This window comes from Vicugna pacos, chromosome 5 (assembly GCF_048564905.1).
Source record: "Vicugna pacos chromosome 5, VicPac4, whole genome shotgun sequence".
Classification (NCBI taxonomy): domain Eukaryota; kingdom Metazoa; phylum Chordata; class Mammalia; order Artiodactyla; family Camelidae; genus Vicugna; species Vicugna pacos.
This window is the reverse complement of record NC_132991.1, coordinates 83,092,756-83,106,678: the sequence shown is the minus strand read 5'-3', so window position 1 is coordinate 83,106,678 and position 13,923 is coordinate 83,092,756. Positions and strand designations below refer to the sequence as shown.

The 13,923-nt window shown below is 42.2% G+C and overlaps 1 long non-coding RNA gene across 1 annotated transcript; it reads left to right on the top strand.

The window, feature by feature from the left end:
* The first annotated feature begins 288 nt into the window (after positions 1 to 288).
* LOC140696673 (uncharacterized) lies at positions 289 to 12,971 on the top strand. The gene is made up of 3 exons (XR_012073187.1): positions 289 to 428; positions 6,706 to 6,884; positions 12,794 to 12,971. It is a non-coding gene; the product is annotated as an uncharacterized lncRNA (long non-coding RNA).
* The last annotated feature ends 952 nt before the right edge of the window (positions 12,972 to 13,923 follow it).

Genomic DNA, 13,923 nt, shown 5'->3' with positions numbered 1-13,923 from the left:
CCCTCAAGGATAATCACGCTGTCACAAATGGCAAGATTTCATTCTTTTTTATAAATCAGTAATATTTCATTATATCCATATGTATAATGTTAGCTAGCTAGCTAGTTAGATACCACATCTTTATCCATTCATCTGTCAATGGACATCTAGATTGTTTCCAATGAAATCTCGTTACCTAGTTTCAGAGATCTGATGAAAAGATTCCATTTGTCTATTGTTTGCTCTCTGTTTATGAGTCTCTCTAGAACCCCAAGTCCAGAAATGAGAGAAGGGGTCAACTGGGTCTACTGTGGGCAAATTTCTGCCTCCTCCAGGGGATCCAATGAACTCTGGAAACATTCAGATGTGACTCAGGATACCCAAGAATTTTACAAATATATTGTGATGGATATGATCTGGAACTATTACAATTGCTACCATTTATTGAGGTATGTGCAGACATTGTGCTAAATCTTTTACGTAATATCTCATTAATCCAAAAAATATCCTTAGGCTCTTATGTCTTATTATGTCTTATTTTAGTGGGCTCATATTATTATGTCTTATTTCAAAGAAAAAAACCAAGGCTCAGATAAGTGAAGAAATTTACTCAAGGTCATTCTGAGACAGGAGGGAAGAGGGCAGGGCACAGCCCATCAAGGAATGACAGCAATTTAACAACAAAATGGTGGAAGATTCACTTCTTAGTTGGTGTTGAGGATTAAGAGGTTTAACTTCTAGTAGACCTTGATCTTCATTATATGCTCATTGTAACAGCATGATCAAATAATACGCCTACAGGTGCCATGACAGCCCCAAGGCCAACCACAAAAGGCCAAAGAATCCAGGGCAGTTGGATTGATTCCACCTGTAGGTGTGTGAAGCTACTGAGACCATAAAACATGGCAACACCATGCCTAGTGGCCATTTCACTCTTTCCCCTTTGGAGATGGCCCGCACTCTGTCTATGGAATGTGCACCTACTTTTACTTTAACCTGAGCACCCAATTCCCACACCTCTTTCCTTTCATTTCTCTTGCCTTACACTCTATGAAGTGTGTATCTCTCTAAATAAATCTACCTTAACTCAAAGGTGGCTCACACTTGAATTCTTTCCTGTGTGAAGCCAAGGACCGACACTCGGTAGGGCACGTCCCAGGGGCTCAACCGAGACCTGGGACTCGGCCCTCCTCAAGCCCCAAATCCGCTTTCCTGCATTAATCCTGAAGGCGTCTGCCTCTGAAGTTATGTTCCTAAAAAGTTCTAGAACCAACGTTGGCCTGGGGGCAACCCTCACCTAATACAGAATCAAAAGGCCTGGTCAAGCACCACAACTAAATCAGCCTTTGCCCATGTTCAAATCCCATCCTCAAATTGCCGCTTGGATTTTGGCTTCAAGGGAGAAACAAACAGCAGTGTTCCATTTTTGTTGTTGAAACGTCATTGAAACAGCTCATTGTTTTCTTTAATCCGAGTCCCCTGTGAGCCAACAAATTGTCAGCACACAAACTGAAAGCGGTTCTAACACAATGACTGCTGAGTGTGTGTGATAAGAAGATGTAATGGAAGCTGGTGGGAAGGACTCGTAGGCAGTCCTGCTATCTTGATTGTCAATGATGACAATGAGTTCATGTGAGGACATAGCCTTGCTCAAAATTCAGCATCTGTTTTCTCTTCAGAAGCTTTGAATTATTCATTTGACTTCCCTGGTGGTTTACCATTTGCTTTTGAAAAATATAAGAATATTTATAATTTAGTACCTTAAGTATTTTGTTTAAAATATTAAATATTTTAATGTAGAACTCACTGGGTTTTGCTGTCACTATTTCGCATCCTCATACTTCAGATAATAAATAGGCAAATGCATGTAACAATAGTTCTTTGGACCAAAGTAAGTATTAATATTAAAGCTCATCACAACATTGTAAACTGACTATGCTTCAATTAAAAATTATTACTAAAAAAATCACACCATGGACAAAATTATGGTTATGAGTAAATGTAATGAAATGGATTTTATTTTTTAAAAAAAGCTCATATGTCTTCCTATCTCTCTTCTGCAGTGTTCCTACTATGGAGTACCTTTTATTTTATTTATTTATTTATTTATTTTAACTATGTTAACATCTCATTTTAGTACCTTCCTATAAAGTTTGTGGAGCTCCTTTTAAACTAAAGCGCAGTCCAGGCTCACTACCAGGTTAAGCCAAGTTCATTTATTAAAACCTCATCAGTTCAGATGTTGCGTTTGGGACTTGGGAAGGCCTTGGCTGTGTGTTTTCTTGATGTTGGGGTAGAAGCAGCTACTCTTATGCCACCTTAATTCCATCCACCCCTTTCCCACATAGCCTAATTCTGCAAAACATGAATAAAAGAAAAACTCACTGTGGCTATTCTCCATCGTTTTGACTTCAATTAAAATAGCAAAATTGTTTACTAAACCAGGAGCAAAGAATAGTGAATCATGTTAAGCTTGAAAGAAATAAAGCCAAATTAAAAAAATGAAAACAAAAACAAGAACAAAGCCATGCCATCAGTAATCGCTGAAATGCTACCCTCCAGAATGGTTTCACCAAGGGGTATACCTTGTTCTCAAATTCAGTTATGGAAGCAAACTCACCAATTCAATAAATGTTTACTAAGTCCCTCTTCCATACAGACATTGTACCTCAGGGGTTAACATACAAACAAACAAAAGCATACATAAGAAAAAGTCATGACTTCCTACACTCAAAGATCTTACAATCTTGCAGGGGAAAATGTTGCAGACTGGTAAAAAGCATCTAAGTATGGGTGTGAATATGGTGCTTTAGGAATACCGACATGAGAGAAGCTCTCCCATCTGCCGAGACTGGTCAGAGAAGGTTTTGTGAAAGGGAAGCACTTATATCTGATGGGCACTGAAGGGCTGTAGTAGCAAATGCTGGGAGGCTGAAGGATGGGAGGTGGGGACGACCTTCCAGGCAGAAGGAGGCATATGAACAGAGGCACACGTGTAGATAGGACTGGGGGCGTGTCTGACTATGCCCACAGCAATACTGGTAGGAAAAAGAAATACGACAGTGGTTACCTCTCAGTTCTGGGATTAGAGGTAAATCAATTGCATCTTTATCATTCTGGGTTTTTTCCACAGTGTGTACAAACAGAATGTTAAATTTTTTAATAAGAACAAATAACTTCTTTTTTTAAGGGAGTGGTGTATTTGGGCATATAGCTAGGAAGTGAAGAGAGATCAAGACGCTGAGGGCGGGGCAATAAGCCTGAAAAAGAAGCTGTGGTTAGGACGGCCCCAGATTCCCCCTGAGTTAAGGGGATTGACCTATATCTGTAAGCAGTGATTCTCAACTAGGAGCTTGAAAAATACTGATGCCCAGGTCATACCCAGACTAACTAACGAATAGAGTCTCTGGAGATGCAATTCAGGCCCCAGTAAAGTGGGGTGGATACAGCCAGATGCAGATGCTCTATCTAGAATTAATGCGCTCTGGTGAGGAGAACTGGAGGCCGGGAAAGGGGCCATCAGACCAGAAGGAAGAAGGAAAGCACTGAGGAGGGGAGTGATCGATGGTATTTTAGGGTTAAGAGAGGGAGGAATATGGTAGATAAAGGAGGGGAAAAGGGTATTTCAGGCAGAGGAAAGGATATTTCAAGCAGATGCACAAGGACATGGAATGCTTGGATGGAAGCAGGAAGCAATCTTGTGACTAGAAGAACATGCAGAGAGGAGATGAGAATGGTGAGGTTGGTGATAGTGGGTTAATCTATTTTATTATTTAATATTTTATTTATTTAATTATTTTATTTTGGCCGGGGCAGGGGGAGGTAATTAGGTTTGTTTATTTTTAGAGGAGGTGCTGGGGATTGAACACAAGACCTCGTGCGTGCTAAGCATGCGCTCTACCACTTGAGCTATACCCTCCCCCAAATCTATTTAAGAATATTACCATTAAATCCTTGGCTTCTTATGCAACAGAATGTGATTTGTTGAGGGCCAGTGATCAGTTATGTTCCTGACTACTATTGTGTTATTTTAGATTTTCAATTAATTTCATCTTTCAAGCTTTAGATAAATGGATTCTGTGGTTAGTTCTAATTGACCAATGCTTAGAAGCTTCAGTTGGCTTTATTATGAATAACGATGTTACCATTTTAAACTCTGGAGTCTGTGGGTCTAGAATTGCTCAGCCTCAGCACTGTTGCCTTTATGTGCTGGATCTTCCTTTCTTGGGGACAGGGGCTGTCCTGTGTGTTCTGAAGATGTTGAGCAGTATTCCCAGCCTCTACCAACGAGGAGCCAGGAACATCCCCCCTCCCAACTCCCCCTAGGCGTGGCGACCAAAACTGTCTCCAGTCATTGGCAAATGCCCGTGGGGAGTAAAATCACCACTCCCTCCTCCAGCTCCCCCAAATGAGAACCACAGGTCTGGAGTCTAATTCTAGACCAATTCTTCTCAAACTGTGTGCGTGCGTGTGCGTGTGCTTGTGCGTGCACACGCAAGAGCATGTGAATTCCCTGGGGATCTTGTTAAAAGACAAATTCTGATTTTTATGGTACTGGGATATGGAGCCTGAGGTTTTGCATTTGTAACAAGCTTTAAGGTGAAGCTGCTGCTGTTACTCTAGGAATGAGGTTTTTGAGCAACCAGGCTCTGAATCCTATGTATAGTAAGTGTTAAAATAAATGCTGATTTCAGTGGGGACAGGAATCATGTTTATTGCAGCGCTCCATCAATGCATCTGAGAATTGATCATGACCTCTGAGTATTTTCACTCCATACCATTTTATAAAATTCATGGTTACATGGGCCCAGGAGTATATTGAATGCCATAATCTTGTAGCCTGCCACCTGTGTTACTTTACGTGTGTAATACTATTCACCTGGAAAGGTTTTTCTTTAACTGCCACATTGTTAATCCTTTCCAATGGCAAGAAGTGCAATTATAATTTGATCTTCACTGAAAGCAAATGTTTCCACTTGGTCATGTGATACTCTTGTTCTAATCACACTCCATTTTCTAATCAAAGTCCATTTTTGAATCGTGGGCAAAATGTGATCCCTTTAAATAGCCTAGGAGTCTATCTTAGAGCTGACGTATATTCAAATTGTCCACCAGATGAGCCTCACATGATGGAACAGATGTGATTCAGAAGAGTTGAACTGGAAAATGCATTTCTCAAAATTAAATAATATTTTCTCCAACTTACATAATTGGAAGTAATATTTTCCCTGAAATGATACCCTTAGAAGACAGTATCCAGGAAGCTCTTATTGCTAAGAATTCTTTCCACATCTATTCAGTTCACAAATACATACTGACCCTCTGCAACGGGGCAGGGACAGTTGCAAGAGCTGGCCAGAGAGCTGTGAGCCTAGCAGACAACACAGGAGATCCTTTCACAGAGTGTGATGAGCGCCCAGAAGAAAAACAGTGATGTGATGGTGACATAGGAGGTGGTGCAAGTGGTCAGGGAGGCCTCTCCCAGGAAGTGTTGCCTGCAAGGTGAGGTCCCATCAGGAAGGAGATGGCCCTGCGGAGATCTGGAGGAAGGACATTTCAGAGGAAGTGTTAGAGCAGGCAGGGAGCTAAATATGAGCAGAGAAAGGCGGACATGGGCAAATGGCAGAAAATCATATCTCTTGTAAACAACAGGGGTCCTGGGACAGACCAAGAAAAACAGGATCCTCTGGATTGATAAAAATAACCATGCCTTCTGGGTTAATAAGTGTCCCGGAGGCAGAAGGGTGGGACAGGACAGGAATCCCCACCTGGCGAATGTCACCTTTTGATCATTATGACCTCATCCAACTTCCCCATCAAGACTAAATAAGGATGAAAAATCCCTCCTCCCCACCTGGGAAGGTGGAGCTGGGATGAAGATCAAGATAGACGACCCCAAACCCCTCCCCACCAATAAATATTCTGCCCATATATTTTTACAATCATAAAGAGCTTGCTAAGGAAACTCAGGGCAGCCACTCACCTGGGTCGGCCTGCTCTATCCTTGAGAGCTTACTACCTAACCCTTAATAAATCCTTCCTTTGCTCTCTTAACCTCCGCATCTTGTCTCTGAATTCTTTCTGTGACAAGGCTAGAACCTCTCGAACCCCAACAGAAGGAGATGTGATCTAAGAATAGTGGACTGAGCATAAAGGAAGAGGAAAGAGCTGAGAAGAAAAGAGCTCAGCTCAGCCACTCACGAGCTCTAGGAAGCTGAGCAAAGATCCCTGATCCTTTCTAGATCTGTGTCTGCAAAATCGGGGGGTGACATAGATCAGTGGTTCTCAAATTTGGCCGCATATTGGAATCACCTGGGAAACTTTCCAAAGGCTGATGACTCCATTGGTCCGGGAGCCGCCTCGGGCATGGGGACTTTTCACAATCCCCAGGTGATTCTAATGTACTCAGCAAGCCTCCTGAGAGCCCTAAACTGGGTTAACTGTGACGTTCTGCCTGACCCCTACCACCTGCGGACACAGGGTTGACCCTGTGGCGATGTTAAGTGACCTCAGCCAGCTCAGCCTCCCTGGTGTCTCCAGCGGCTGGATGTGGGGAGCTGACCTGGATTTCTCCACCCCCTTTCATATTATTATTATTCTAGGACATGGTTAGAGTGTTTGCTTATTTAACCACAGGTCTGAAACCCCGTCTTTCTCTCGGCTGGAGGAGGTAACGTGATATTCCCTGCAGGGGTTTTTTTTGTTTTTTTTTTTTTTGTCTCTTAGCCTCTCTGAAGCAAATGGACTTTTCCAACCCTTTCAACTGTAGCATGAAAAGAGGACGACAGTCACGACAGGCATTTCCTTTATATGTGGAGGCAAACAAAAAACAGCTATCAGCTTGCTGCCCAGGTAAACCCAAGACAAATTTAGAAACATCGAACTTGGACTATCAACAAAACAGGGTGAGAACATTTGTTTTGCGCTTCGACGATTCCATTCCCCCATTAAAAAAAAAAAAATTCTGTAAGATCTAATCCAAAAGGACATGTAGTGCTTTCAAAGGCCAAAGCTCACTCAAGGGTTTAGCTCCATGAATGACTGAGGCCACTAAATTCCAGCTCAAGCAGATTAGCCAAGTTAAGTCTTCGGCATTAGGGTCCCCACTAATGCCCAGGCCCGCTGAGAAGCTGTCAGCCCTCCTTGTCACAAATCCTCCCCAAACTTCCAATAATAGCAACTTAATCTATGAAGAAGGCAACAAAGGGAGTGATCTGAGTACAGCCTGTGCTGCTAAGCCGTCCTTTAGAAATGGAATGTGATCCGCATGGGTAATTTTAAATTCTCCAGTAGCTGCCTTAAACAAGTCAAGACAAAGAGCTGGTGTTCAGTTGAAATTAATATTCTCTTTTACCCCATAATGTTATTTCACTGCACAATCCGTATCAAAACTTTGTCAAGGAGATGTTTTACACTCCTTTTGCTGCACCAGCCTTCAGACTCCTATGTCTATTTTACAACACATCTCAATTCAAACAAGATAGATTTCAAGGGTCAACAAGCCATCCCTGGTAGGGGCCCCTGGGGCCTCAGGGGATCCTGTTTTGTTTCTGCTGTGCTGACAGCAGGAGGGAAAAGGGACAGGTTGGCCTGAGGTGGGGGGAGCAGAACCATTTCTTTAAACAAATGAGACACAGAAGATCCTACCTAAGGAGGCACATCGGGCAGTTCTTCCCTTGCCCAAGAGGCTCTGTGGTGGCTGGGATGAAGAAAGGCTTTGGGGTCAAGTACATTCAGGTTCAAATTCTGCCTGTTTCAGTGCAAGTCACCTGGTTTTAGGCTGCTTGCCTTTCTGAACCTTGCTTTCCTCACCTGTAAAAGGGGGGAAAACTCCTTTTCATCTGACTCTTACGAGAAAGAAACGGAAACATTCGAAAGCTCCCAGCAGAGCACTGATGTCAAACTGGCCACCGAGGAAACAAGGACACCCTCTCTGATGCAGGTGTCCTTGTGGATGTCAGGGAACCTGTAAACATTTGCCGAGTTCGCTGTAAAATGGTGGCGTTCACGAGAGCAGCAGTTGTGAACCTGCTTCTCATCAACAGGTGCTCAAGAGCCTTAGCCCAGGGGGAGGGGTTGAAAGAAATCCGAAGGCTGTTCGTTTCTGTGCGTTTTCCTCTTACTTCTACTTTTAACAGGAACGGCTCTTTGGAGCCAGGTGCCACACCAATTGTTAACATGGCTCCAAGATTCAGTGACAATTTGAATTTGTCTTTTATTAAATTTTACATTAGTGCTCTTTCCAATGCTTTGTCTTTAAAACAGAAGGCTGTCATTTGTTTTTCTCTCAGACACCCACCGTGTGATGGAAATCAGCCTTCCCTCACTCTCTGCTTCGGAGAAATCCCCTGAGAAGTACAAGCCCCTGTGCATGTGAAACTGACAGGAACCCGTGGGGCCCTCTCTGGTACAAGAGCCCCTCCGTGTCCCCCGTTTCTTGTTTGGAAAGAAAAGGCTTTAGGCTCCTAGGCTTTCCCTGAGTTCCAAATGGCAAACTCAAGCAGTTAACGATTAAGACAGCAGAGTCATAGACTCCCCGTTCCTCCTGGAGGGATACAGACAACAATCTGATGCATATCTTTGAGTCATCCAGCAAAATCTAAGACCCCCTCCCCTCAGCCCCGTGGGGGATGGTGGTGGAGGACGCTGACTACAAACTGACTGCAAGCATGCAGACCCTAGATTGGTCGGAATCAGAAGGTTGATGATTGAGATTCCCAAACATCACCCTCATCTCCAGCCAATCAGGAGAAGGTCCATAAGCTAACCAGGCGCCTGAAGACCCTCTCCCCTAACACTGTCTTTGAAAAACCTTGCCTAAGAGCCACCGGGGAGTTCAGGTCTTTTGAGCATAAGCTGCCTGCTCTCCTTGCTGGGAGCACTACAAATAAGCCCTCACTTTGCTGCAGACACCCAGTGTCAGCTTGGCTTTCTGCCTCTCGGGCACGCAAGTCCTTGCTCCGTCACACAGGGTCCTGTGAGCCTTTCTTCCTGCCTTCCTGAGAAGAGTCTGGACTGAGAACGGAAAGACGTGAAGGAAGAGATCAAAGACAGAGCTGGCAGTGTCAGTAAATCACCAGATCATGACTTTTAAAACCTATAGGACGTTAAAAATTTTTTTAATTTTTAAAAAGACAAAAAATAACTAATTTAAAAACAGTTTGGGGTTGCGAGTAAGGAAGGCCACACATGAATGGAGGGCAGGGGAATATGGAAACTCTCTGTACCTTCTGCTCAGTTTTGCTGTGAACGTAAAACTGCTCTAAAAAATAAAGTCTATTTAAAAAGGAAAAAAAAAAATTGGCTCAGGTGAAAAAAAGCCAAACAATAAACACAGAATAATACAATGGCCACTAGGTCAGTGTGTGCAATTTAGTTCTTTTTTATCTTTTTTTTTTAAGCCACAATGAGACCTATTAAGAAAGAGGTTTCCAAGAAATCCAGCTACTTCACCTAAATGGGCATAGAGGTAAACTTCAAATTAAGAACTGCAATTAGCAAGTCAGTAATGTTTGAATGCCAGCTTGTGCAGCTGTTTGGCCAGACCGGGAGCTGGCAGAGCCAAGAACAGGCACAAGTTCTTGTGTGTCTGTTTGTGTATCTTTGTCTGTGCAAGCCAATCTGGGTATGATTTCCAGTACCTGGAGTCTAATACTATGTGTCTCAGAAGATGGAGATACTAGCGTTAACCTGTACTAGTGTCCAAGTTTAAGTTCCCTCAAAGCAGACTCTGAGACAAGGGGAGGTGACCTCAGTAAGTACCAGTGAGGGGGCAGGAAAGCGAGAAGGGGTAGAGAGAAAGCCCAAGAAGTAAGAGGTATGGAAATGAGCAGTTTTCTTGCCAAGCATCTGGGGCTCAGTCTCCCTGGAGGAGCCACATAGAAGCTTCTCGGGACGGCCCCACTGAGAGGGGAAGCTGGGCTGTTCATCCAAGATTCCACTCCCTCCTTGGTGAGCGCTGCCTCTGAGATTATTATGCCCCTGAATCTTCTAGGCTTCCTCGAGCCACATCAACAGAACAGACACCACAATCTTTTGAACTAGAGAAAAATTCCCAACAGAAAAACAGAGGGTACCCTGCTCCTTTTTTTTTTTCAGTGTTTTAACTTTTTAAAATTGTTTTCATTTTTATTGAGGTGACATTGATCTATAACACTATATAAGTTTCATGTCAAAGTTAATTTGAAAAGGTAGGAGCACCCCTATGTTCATCACAGCTTACTTACAATTGCCAAAATAGGGAAACAACTTGTGTCCATCAACAGATGAATGGGTAAAGAAGATGTGGCGTATACACAATGGAGTATTACTCAGCCTTCTTTGGGGTGGGAAAGTTGTCACTGTGCTGGGAACTGTCCACAGAAGCTGCCTGTGAATTCCAAGGCGGGAAGAGGAGACTAGAAGGGGAGGGGTGGGAAGGGAGAAGAAAGTTGGTCCCTCGTAGTAGCTCTATTTAGAGAAAACTTATCAATAGATGAGTTGTTAATTCATATGATGTCCTGCCATTTTTTGTTTCTGTTTGTTTGATTGATTGATTGATTTCCTTTCTTTTCTTTTTCTTGTTTTCTTCTTTTCTTTTTTCCTTTCTTTCCTTCCTTCCTTTCTCTCTTTTCCTGTATTCCTTCTTTCCCCTCCTCTTTCCTCTTCTTTTCTTTTTTCTAACTTTTTTTAACTTAAAACAACAATAGCGACAACTGTTTTGAGCTTTGCGGGACCCTCACACTTCCCTGGGAAGGGAGCCTATGCATCCAAACTGGCTCGCCACCACGTGGTGGCAGCTTCTGGGGTTGCAGGCAGAGCTTCAGTCAATAGCAACCTGGGTGTCATCAATTTAAATCTGATTAATTTCTTTGGAGAAAAAGACTACTGAATTGTAAGACGAAAATTAAGGCTTTTGTGATGGGATCATCTCTGTGAGGTCCCAGGGATTTTTTGATCCTTTTAATAGCCCCAGTTTCCTAATCTGTGTAATGATATCACATAGGAAGAAAAGAAGTGAAAAACTGATTTACATTAAAAAAAAATCCTATATTGATGAAGATTAGTTTTGATGACAATAAATAGATGGTGCTAAAGTGAAATGAAATATTTTATGGATCCAGAGAAGATGCCACAGCAGCACATATAATGCTAAGCACAGGGAAATTTGATAAGGTTTTTCCTTTATTATGGCATTTCCAACAATTAACAGTGACGTTAATCAACAACTCCTTAAATCAGTGTTTTTTATATCACTATTTGGGAATACCTGGCCTATATAATGCACAAAATACATTTGCAGCAAATACTTCTTTTTGCTTTATGTAAAGATTTTTAAAGTTTCCAGGTTTAAAATATGCGTGTAATCTTCCTTCTGCTTTTCTGTTTAAGAAAATTATTTTTTTAAATGAATAAGGAACAGTCGTTTCCCCAAACTTTACTATCGTTCTACATGTCTCATTTTTCATTTTTAATGATTTTTAGAAAGTATAGAAATAAGATAAATAGCTTGAAATGAATAGTTGATAGTTGATAAACTGTTTTGATATGGCTTCTTTACTCTAGTTTAACTAACACTTTTCATCACCAAATCTAAATATCTTATTTCTACATGATCTAAACACCTCATTTGGGATTTAAAAAAAGAAAAAGAATTCTAGGTTTGTTTCTTAAAAGCAGCGGAATGTATACATAGCCATGTCCTTACCTCTTTAATATCAGAGGAGTTTGTGGGGGAAGATTTGAGGCATAGGGTTTTGGTGGCAAAGCTTATACCTCATTTACATATGTGAAAAGAGACTAAATGAATTTGTCCTTCTCCCCTCCACCGACTGATCCTTTTTATTAGCAAAATAACAGATTTTTCAAAAACTAAATTAGGCCTTTGAACTTTACTCTTAAAAATGTTAAAATGGAAATGTTTAGGTTACGTATAATTTACCATAGTAAAACAACTTAAAAGGAGGGTGGTAATAAAGGGAGAAATAGTAAACGTTTAACAAGCCACTAGAAGCTAAAACCATCCAAATATATCAAACTTCATTCCCTTTACTGCTATTGTAATACTAACATCTTAAAGGGGTTCCCTTTTAAACCCTTTTTCCTCAGGAAAGGGTATTCTAATCATTTCTTTAGCCAAATCAGAAAGACTGTCAGATAACCAGACTTCTGGGAGACAAGTGCTTTGTCAGCCTCCTGACTAATCAGATTTCAGTCTGTAATGCCTTGAGTGTTCACTTTTAAAATGCCAAGTGGTTATTAACCATCCTGTCAATTACTGATCAAGGGGAATGAAGCTTGGTTTGATGTCTGTGTCTAAAAGCAGGTCCACTGATAGAGCAATAACTCAGTGTCCAAAATCCATGGCCATGAGCTTTATCACATTGGCTGGAGAGAATGAAAGTCTTGTTTCAGGAAATATCCAGCCTGGCCTAATTTCCCTTGGAGCTGGGAGCTGGGAACTGGGAGAATCAGCTTGGTACAATGCACTAGTGTTGTGCTTGGGAAATTCAAGGGCCCAGGGATTACCTAGAGGGGCAAAAATGGAACTCAAGGAGCCCAACTCGAATACACTGAAAGGCCTACATGTAACATCACTAAGATATTCTCAATGGACCAGAAAGAAAGTACTAGAGTTGAAGTTCAGACTAAACCCTGGGAGACTTTGTGTCTGTCATTCAGGTGGCCATTTGACTGTCTAAATAGTAGCTAATATTAACCATTGTTTAAAAAAAAAAAAAAGAAATGTTTCCAGCGATCCTCAGCATGCACGTTCAGATTGACATTGCCCTAAGCTAACTGGACCCTCACGTAGTTCCTTGTGTTTCTCTTCCAGAGCCCTGGTCCTGCTTTTGAGCAACGATTGATTGCAAAAAGGAGTTTGCAGTCCACCTCAGGAGCCGTGAGACTGATACTCAAGATATGTGCAATGTACTTTCTTTATAACACAGATCTTGCTCTTTCAACTTCTGTTGGAAGAGACCGGCTGATTTTGCATCTGAGTGATGCAGCGCTCCTCGTCAGGCAACCCAGTAAGTCAGCTTTGTTTCAGACTGCTTGCTAATGGCCATCTTTGTTTCCTTCTTTCTACACCATACAGTACTAGGATACTGAGAGGGAACCCAAAGACCAATTCTTACGAACATTTTAAGGGCACTTATACTAAAGGTTGAACATTGATATACTTTCAGGAACCTAAGGTCTAACTTGTCTCAACTTGCCTTTGCAGTCTGTGTCACACTGTGTATTAGGAACTTGACTGTGTGCAGGCCATGTCTCAGGTCTACAGTGTTAGCACAGGAATCAAGTGTCCCAGTACAGTAAGCCTGTTTCCCATTATAAGAGCGTTTATCTTAGTGGTTGGCTGTTAATCTTCCTCCTCCCCATCATCGAGCCCAAGATAGTAGACTTGACTAAAGATACACACAGTGGTTCTCAACCAGCAGTGATTTTCCTCCCCAGAGGACGTTTGGCAAAGTCTGGAGACATTTTTGGTTGCCACAACTGATGGAACGGGGAAGATGCTACCAGCATCTGGTGGTTAGCGGCCAAGGATGCTGCTAATTGTCCTCCAAGCACAGGACGGCCCCACAGCAGAGAACTGTGCGGCCTAAAACGTCAGTAATGACCGGGGTGAGAAACCTTGGCCTTGAGTTTACAATCATGCATCCTGCAGCAAATATTCGATATTTCACTTCTATCTGCTCTTTGGTTTTGAGGTTTTTTTCTGAGAAGGGGGTGCGGTAGGTAAATAGGTTTACTCATTTATTTATTTTAATGGAGGTACTGTATATTGAACCCTGGACCTCATGCATGCTAAGAATGTGCTCTACCACTGAGCCATACCCTCCCCACCCACTGAGCTACACCCTTCCCACTCTATCTGCTTTTTGACGCACCATGATCGAGAATTGTTTTCCTCTCTCTCCTTCCTCCAGCAATGCCCAGCCTAGGTGGGTCTTCTCG